General features: G+C 39.3%; 1 pseudogene; it reads left to right on the forward strand.

The window, feature by feature from the left end:
* Positions 1 to 7,148: 7,148 nt before the first annotated feature.
* On the forward strand, positions 7,149 to 8,103 carry LOC144309875 (18S ribosomal RNA; annotated as a pseudogene).
* The last annotated feature ends 1,747 nt before the right edge of the window (positions 8,104 to 9,850 follow it).

Raw genomic sequence — 9,850 nt, forward strand, 5'->3', positions numbered from 1 at the left:
TCTCTATAAAATTCTTCCTAGTTGCCATCACATTCCTGCTTTTCGACCTAGAAATCGCACTCCTACTCCCACTTCCCTGAGCGTCACAAACCAACAAGTTGACAACAATACTTATCATAGCACTCCTACTAATCTCCCTCCTAGCTGCAAGCCTAGCGTACGAATGAACCGAAAAGGGGCTAGAATGAACCGAATATGATAATTAGTTTAAGCCAAAACAAATGATTTCGACTCATTAGATTATGATTTATCTCATAATTATCATATGTCCATAGTATATATTAATATCTTTCTGGCATTCATTCTTTCTCTAATAGGTATACTTGTTTATCGATCACACCTAATATCATCGCTACTATGCTTAGAGGGCATAATATTATCACTATTTGTAATAATATCTGTAACTATTCTCAACAACCACCTTACATTAGCCAGCATGATACCAATCGTACTACTAGTATTTGCTGCCTGCGAAGCAGCATTAGGACTATCTCTACTAGTTATAGTATCTAACACCTACGGGACTGATTACGTACAAAACCTAAACCTCTTACAATGCTAAAAATTATCATCCCCACTATCATACTGATCCCCCTTACATGAGTATCAAAGCCTAACATAATCTGAATTAACACGACAACATATGGTTTGCTAATCAGCTTAATCAGCTTATTCTACCTGAATCAACCAAATGATAATACATTGAACCCCTCCTTAATATTTTTCTCTGACTCCCTATCAGCACCGCTACTAGCACTTACAACATGACTTCTACCCCTTATACTTATAGCAAGCCAACACCATTTATCAAAAGAACCCTTAACTCGAAAAAAACTATATATTTCAATACTGATTCTTCTCCAGTTGTTCCTAATTATAACTTTCACCGCCTCTGAACTTATCTTCTTTTACATCCTATTTGAGGCAACACTAATCCCAACCCTGATCATTATTACCCGATGGGGGAATCAAACTGAACGACTAAACGCAGGGCTCTACTTCTTATTTTATACTTTAATAGGATCTCTCCCACTCCTAGTAGCTCTCCTTTACATCCACAATTTCATGGGCTCCCTAAATTTTCTCATAATTCAATACTGAATTCAACCTCTGCCAAACTCCTGATCTAATGTTTTCTTATGATTGGCATGCATGATAGCATTCATAGTAAAGATACCTCTATACGGCCTCCACTTGTGACTACCAAAAGCACACGTAGAGGCCCCTATTGCCGGCTCCATGGTACTTGCCGCCGTACTCCTGAAATTAGGAGGCTATGGCATGATACGAATTACAACCCTACTAAACCCCCTGACCAACTTCATAGCGTATCCTTTCATAATATTATCTCTATGAGGCATAATCATAACAAGCTCTATCTGTCTCCGTCAAACAGATCTAAAATCCCTAATTGCATACTCCTCAGTTAGTCATATGGCACTCGTTATTGTAGCGGTTCTTATTCAAACACCATGAAGTTATATAGGTGCAACAGCCCTAATAATTGCCCATGGTTTAACATCCTCGATGCTATTCTGCTTAGCCAACTCCAATTACGAACGAATCCATAGCCGTACTATGATTCTCGCACGAGGACTTCAAACCCTCCTTCCCCTGATAGCAGCCTGATGGTTATTAGCAAGCCTCACAAATCTGGCTCTTCCTCCAACAATTAATCTTATCGGAGAACTATTTGTAGTGATATCCTCATTCTCATGATCCAACATTACTATTATTCTAATAGGAATTAACATCACCATCACTGCCCTATACTCACTTTATATACTAATCACCACACAGCGTGGTAAATATTCCCACCATATCAAAAATATCAAACCGTCATTCACACGAGAAAATGCCCTAATAACCTTGCATCTACTGCCTCTACTCCTCCTATCCCTTAACCCTAAAATTATTCTCGGTCCCATCTACTGTAAGCATAGTTTAACAAAAACATTAGATTGTGAATCTAATAATAAAAGCTCAAACCTTTTTGCTTACCGAAAAAGTACTGCAAGAACTGCTAACTCATGCTCCCATGTATAAGAACATGGCTTTTTCAACTTTTATAGGATAGAAGTAATCCATTGGTCTTAGGAACCAAAAAATTGGTGCAACTCCAAATAAAAGTAATAAATATATTTACTTCATGCATAATCACAGCTCTAGTCATTCTTACTTTGCCCATCATTATAACCTCTACTAAACTCTACAAAAATAAGCTATACCCATACTATGTAAAAACCGCTACTTCTTACGCATTCATAATTAGCATAATTCCCACAATAATATTCATCTACTCAGGACAGGAAACAATTGTTTCAAACTGACATTGAATAACAATCCAGACCATAAAACTATCCATGAGTTTTAAATTAGACTACTTCTCAATAATCTTTGTGCCCGTAGCCCTTTTTGTCACGTGGTCTATTATAGAGTTTTCTATATGATATATACACTCCGATCCTTATATTAACCGATTTTTCAAGTATCTTCTCTTATTTCTTATTACTATAATAGTCTTAGTCACCGCAAACAACATATTCCAACTATTCATTGGCTGAGAAGGAGTTGGCATTATATCATTTTTACTTATTGGATGATGATACGGCCGAACCGATGCAAATACAGCTGCCCTACAAGCTATCCTCTATAACCGTATTGGAGATGTAGGCTTCATTATAACCATAGCATGGTTTCTATTGAACTTAAACACATGAGACCTTCAACAAATCTTTATTACAACAAACGATAATTTTAATTTGCCGCTACTTGGCTTACTATTAGCAGCTACCGGTAAATCTGCTCAATTCGGCTTACATCCCTGACTCCCCTCAGCCATAGAAGGCCCCACTCCTGTATCAGCCCTACTTCACTCAAGCACAATAGTTGTAGCAGGAGTATTTCTTCTTATCCGCTTTCATCCACTAATAGAGCATAATCAAACTATTCAAACCCTCACTTTATGCTTAGGGGCTATTACTACACTATTTACTGCAATCTGCGCTCTTACACAGAACGATATCAAAAAAATTGTAGCGTTCTCTACCTCAAGCCAACTAGGCCTAATAATAGTAACAATTGGCATTAACCAGCCTTACCTAGCCTTCTTACACATCTGCACTCACGCATTTTTTAAAGCTATGTTATTCATATGTTCAGGGTCAATTATCCACAGCCTAAACGATGAACAAGACATTCGAAAGATAGGTGGCCTATTTAAAGTCCTTCCCTTCACCACAACTTCCCTGATTGTCGGAAGCCTCGCATTAACAGGCATACCTTTCCTTACAGGATTCTACTCCAAAGACCTGATCATCGAGTCCGCTAACACGTCGAATACCAACGCCTGAGCCCTCTTAATTACACTCGTTGCCACATCCCTAACCGCTGCCTACAGCACCCGAATTATATTCTTCGCTCTACTAGGCCAGCCCCGCTTCTCCCCTATAATCCTTATCAACGAGAATAATCCTCTCCTAATTAACTCTATTAAACGACTCCTTATCGGAAGTGTATTTGCAGGATACATTATCTCCCACAGCATCACACCCACCACCATCCCACAGATAACTATGCCTCATTATCTAAAAATGATAGCCCTTGCAGTAACTATCTTGGGTTTCATCCTGGCACTAGAACTAAACCTTACCATACAAGGACTCAAATTTAACTATCCATCTAATTACTTTAAATTTTCCACCCTCCTTGGCTATTATCCAACCATTATGCACCGCCTCACACCTAAAACAAGTTTAACCATCAGCCAGAAATCAGCATCTATACTTCTGGACTCCATCTGACTAGAAAACATCCTACCCAAATCAATCTCGTATTTCCAAATAAAATCTTCTACCCTTATTTCAAATCAAAAGGGTCTCATCAAGCTCTATTTCCTATCGTTCATACTAACTATAATTCTCAGCCTACTAATCCTTAATTACCACGGGTAACTTCCATGATAACCAACACACCAGTTAACAGCGACCAACCTGTAACAATCACCAACCAGGTTCCATAACTATATAAAGCCGCAATACCCATAGCCTCTTCACTAAAAAACCCAGAGTCCCCCGTATCATAAATTACCCAATCCCCTATTCCATTAAACTTTAATACTACCTCCACCTCATCATCCTTCAAAATATAGCAAGCAGTCAACAACTCAGACAATAGACCAGTAATAAAAGCGCTAGAACAGCCTTATTTGAAACTCACACCTCAGGGTATTGCTCAGTAGCCATAGCAGTTGTATAACCAAATACTACTAATATACCCCCCAAATAAATTAAAAACACTATCAGCCCTAAAAAAGAACCCCCAAAATTCAGAACAATCGCACAACCAATCCCACCGCTAATAATTAGCACAAGCCCACCATAAATAGGAGATGGTTTAGTGGCAAAACCCACAAAACTCATCACAAAAACGATACTTAAAATAAATACAATGTATGTTATCATTATTCCTACATGGAATTTAACCATGACTAATGACATGAAAAATCATCGTTGTATTTCAACTATAAGAACATTAATGACCAACATTCGAAAAACCCACCCACTAGCCAAAATTGTCAACAATTCATTCATTGACCTCCCAGCGCCATCTAACATCTCTGCTTGATGGAATTTCGGGTCCTTATTAGGAGTATGCTTGATTCTACAGATTCTAACAGGTTTATTTCTAGCTATACACTACACATCGGACACGGCCACAGCTTTTTCATCGGTCACCCACATCTGTCGAGACGTTAACTACGGCTGAATTATCCGCTATATACATGCAAATGGCGCTTCCATATTCTTCATCTGCCTATTCATACATGTGGGACGAGGCCTATACTATGGATCCTATGTATTCATAGAAACATGAAACATTGGAATTGTACTACTATTCGCAACCATAGCCACAGCATTCATAGGCTATGTACTGCCGTGAGGACAAATATCATTTTGAGGGGCAACTGTAATCACTAACCTTCTCTCCGCCATCCCCTATATCGGAACCAACTTAGTAGAGTGAATCTGAGGTGGCTTCTCAGTAGACAAAGCAACCTTAACACGATTCTTTGCATTTCATTTTATCTTTCCATTCATCATCGCAGCTCTAGCAATAGTACACCTCCTATTTCTACACGAAACCGGATCCAACAACCCCTCAGGAATCACATCAGACTCAGACAAAATTCCGTTTCACCCCTACTACACAATTAAAGATATCCTAGGAATCCTACTCCTGCTCCTAGTCTTAATATCACTAGTTTTATTTTCACCAGACCTATTAGGAGATCCAGACAACTACACCCCTGCAAACCCCCTAAACACCCCTCCACATATCAAACCTGAATGATACTTCCTATTCGCCTATGCCATCCTACGATCTATCCCTAATAAATTAGGAGGTGTACTCGCCCTAGTATTCTCCATCCTAATTTTAGCATTCATTCCATTCCTCCACACATCTAAGCAACGCAGTATAATATTCCGACCCCTCAGCCAATGCCTATTCTGACTTTTAGTCGCCGATCTTCTCACTTTAACTTGGATTGGAGGACAGCCAGTTGAACACCCTTTCATCATTATCGGACAGGTCGCCTCAATTCTATATTTCACCATCCTATTGATTCTAATGCCAACAATTAGCGTTATCGAAAATAATCTTCTAAAATGAAGAGTCTTTGTAGTATAATCATTACCTTGGTCTTGTAAACCAAAAATGGAGAGTAGTCGCCCTCCCTAAGACTCAAGGAAGAAGCTCTTGCTCCACCATCAGCACCCAAAGCTGAAATTCTTCTTAAACTATTCCCTGACACCCCCTACATTCATATATTGGACCACCTCTACTGTGCTTCATATATTGGACCACCTCTACTGTGCTATGTCAGTATCTCCAAAAAATCCTTCTTTCCCTCCCCTATGTACGTCGTGCATTAATGGCTTGCCCCATGCATATAAGCATGTACATGATATTATATCTTTACATAGGACATGTCTAGTCCAATTCCACAACCCATTGATCCTCAACAGTAACTAGATGCATATCACTTAGTCCAATAAGGGCTTAATCACCATGCCTCGAGAAACCATCAATCCTTGCCTGTAATGTCACTCTTCTCGCTCCGGGCCCATGCTAATGTGGGGGTTACTATCATGAAACTATACCTGGCATCTGGTTCTTACCTCAGGGCCATGACTCTATTTATTCCAATCCTACTAATTCTCGCAAATGGGACATCTCGATGGACTAGTGACTAATCAGCCCATGATCACACATAACTGTGGTGTCATGCATTTGGTATCTTTTATTTTTAGGGGGGGAATCTGCTATCACTCATCTATGACCGCAACGGCACTAACTCTAACTTATCTTCTGCTCTCAGGGAATATGCCCGTCGCGGCCCTAATGCAGTCAAATAACTTGTAGCTGGACTTATTCATTATCATTTATCAACTCACGCATAAAATCAAGGTGCTATTCAGTCAATGGTTTCAGGACATATAATTCTAGGACACACGTGTGTACACGTACGTACACGTGTGTACACGTACGTACACGTGTGTACACGTACGTACACGTGTGTACACGTACGTACACGTGTGTACACGTACGTACACGTGTGTACACGTACGTACACGTACGTACACGTACGTACACGTACGTACACGTGTGTACACGTACGTACACGTGTGTACACGTACGTACACGTGTGTACACGTACGTACACGTGTGTACACGTACGTACACGTGTGTACACGTACGTACACGTGTGTACACGTACGTACACGCGCAAGACATTAAGTTAACTTATACAAACCCCCCTTACCCCCCATAAACTCATGTCATCTATTATACACTTATTTATGTCCTGCCAAACCCCAAAAACAGGACTAAGTGCATACAATACTCACAAGCTTTATTTAAATTGTATACAAATGTATTGCTACTCTAGTTAACTTAACACAACAGTCTTACACGCATTCGATCTCGTGGTCTATCTATAGATAGCATCCCCTTTTTTTTTCCTCTCATATTTACTATGTATTTTATTTATTATACACACTACAATTTCAGTATAAGTTAATGTAGCTTAATTAATAAAGCAAGGCACTGAAAATGCCAAGATGAGTCGCACGACTCCATAAACACAAAGGTTTGGTCCTAGCCTTCCTATTAGTTCTTAGTAGACTTACACATGCAAGTCTCCACGCCCCAGTGAGAATGCCCTTAAAATCAGCAGTGATCTAAAGGAGCAGGTATCAAGCACACTCTTAAGTAGCTCATAACACCTTGCTAAGCCACACCCCCACGGGATACAGCAGTGATAAAAATTAAGCCATAAACGAAAGTTTGACTAAGCCATACTAAAAAGGGTTGGTAAATTTCGTGCCAGCCACCGCGGTCATACGATTAACCCAAACTAATAGGCCCACGGCGTAAAGCGTGTTTAAGATACCTTTGCACTAAAGTTAAAACTTAACTAAGCCGTAAAAAGCTACAGTTACCATAAAATAGACCACGAAAGTGACTTTATAATAATCTGACTACACGATAGCTAAGACCCAAACTGGGATTAGATACCCCACTATGCTTAGCCCTAAACATAGATAATTTTACAACAAAATAATTCGCCAGAGGACTACTAGCAATAGCTTAAAACTCAAAGGACTTGGCGGTGCTTTATATCCCTCTAGAGGAGCCTGTTCTATAATCGATAAACCCCGATAAACCTCACCACCCTTTGCTAATTCAGTCTATATACCGCCATCTTCAGCAAACCCTCAAAAGGTAGAATAGTAAGCACAATCATTTTACATAAAAAAGTTAGGTCAAGGTGTAACTTATGGGGTGGGAAGAAATGGGCTACATTTTCTACCCAAGAACATTCCACGAACGTTTTTATGAAATTAAAAACTGAAGGAGGATTTAGTAGTAAATTAAGAATAGAGAGCTTAATTGAATAGGGCCATGAAGCACGCACACACCGCCCGTCACCCTCCTCAAGTAATAAGACACAACCATAACCATATTAACTTAACTAAGACACAAGAGGAGACAAGTCGTAACAAGGTAAGCATACCGGAAGGTGTGCTTGGATTAATCAAAGTGTAGCTTAACTAAAGCGTCTGGCCTACACCCAGAAGATTTCATTACTTATGACCACTTTGAACAAAAGCTAGCCCAACTAACCCCAAACTTAAGTATCACAGACATATAAAGTAAAACATTTAGTTAAATAATAAAAGTATAGGAGATAGAAATTTTAATTGGAGCGATAGAGATAGTACCGTAAGGGAATGATGAAAGACATCTTAACAGTATTAAACAGCAAAGATTACCCCTTTTACCTTTTGCATAATGAACTAGCCAGAAACGACTTAACAAAGAGAACTTAAGCTAAGCTCCCCGAAACCAGACGAGCTACCCATAAACAATCTAAAAGGATCAACTCATCTATGTAGCAAAATAGTGAGAAGATTTGTGGGTAGAGGTGAAAAGCCTAACGAGCCTGGTGATAGCTGGTTGCCCACAAACAGAATTTTAGTTCAACTTTAAATTTACCTAAAAAAAAACAAAATTTTAATGTAAATTTAAAATATAGTCTAAGAAGGTACAGCTTCTTAGAATCAGGATACAACCTTTATTAGAGAGTATATACTAACATCACCATAGTTGGCTTAAAAGCAGCCACCAATTGAGAAAGCGTTCCAGCTCAACAAACAATATAACTTAATCCCAATCATATTACATCAACTCCTAATTATACCTCCTGGGCCATTCTATTTAAATATAGAAGCAACAATGCTAGTATGAGTAACAAGAACTATTTTCTCCCCGCATAAGCTTATATCAGAAACGGATAGACCACTGATAGTTAACAATCTGATAATATCAACCCAAAAATGAAATACTTATCTACCCTATTGTTAACCCAACACAGGCATGCATTTAAGGAAAGATTAAAAGGAGTAAAAGGAACTCGGCAAACACAAACCCCGCCTGTTTACCAAAAACATCACCTCCAGCATTTCTAGTATTGGAGGCACTGCCTGCCCAGTGACACTTGTTTAACGGCCGCGGTATCCTGACCGTGCAAAGGTAGCATAATCATTTGTTCTCTAAATAAGGACTTGTATGAATGGCCACACGAGGGTTTAACTGTCTCTTATTCCCAATCAGTGAAATTGACCTTCCCGTGAAGAGGCGGGAATGCCACAATAAGACGAGAAGACCCTATGGAGCTTTAATTAACTAACCCAAACTTATGGATACTAAATACCTACAAGGCATAACATTACACCATTATTGTGGGTTAGCAATTTAGGTTGGGGTGACCTCGGAATATAAAAAAACTCCCGAGTGATTAAAATTTAGACCCACAAGTCAAAATATAACATCACTTATTGATCCAATAATTTTTGATCAACGGAACAAGTTACCCTAGGGATAACAGCGCAATCCTATTCAAGAGTCCATATCGACAATAGGGTTTACGACCTCGATGTTGGATCAGGACATCCTAATGGTGCAGCAGCTATTAAGGGTTCGTTTGTTCAACGATTAAAGTCCTACGTGATCTGAGTTCAGACCGGAGTAATCCAGGTCGGTTTCTATCTATTATATAACCTCCCCCAGTACGAAAGGACAAGGGATGTAAGGCCTACCTCACAAAGGCGCCTTAAAACTAATAGATGAAGTCAACTCAATCTAACCAGTTTATCTCCTCATAAGCCCGAGAAAAGGGGCTTTGTTAGGGTGGCAGAGCCCGGTAACTGCGTAAAACTTAAACCTTTATTATCAGAGGTTCAATTCCTCTCCCTAACAAAATGTTCTTTATCAACATTATCTC

This window comes from Canis aureus, unplaced genomic scaffold (assembly GCF_053574225.1).
Source record: "Canis aureus isolate CA01 unplaced genomic scaffold, VMU_Caureus_v.1.0 ptg000226l_RagTag, whole genome shotgun sequence".
NCBI classification, from domain to species: Eukaryota; Metazoa; Chordata; class Mammalia; order Carnivora; family Canidae; genus Canis; species Canis aureus.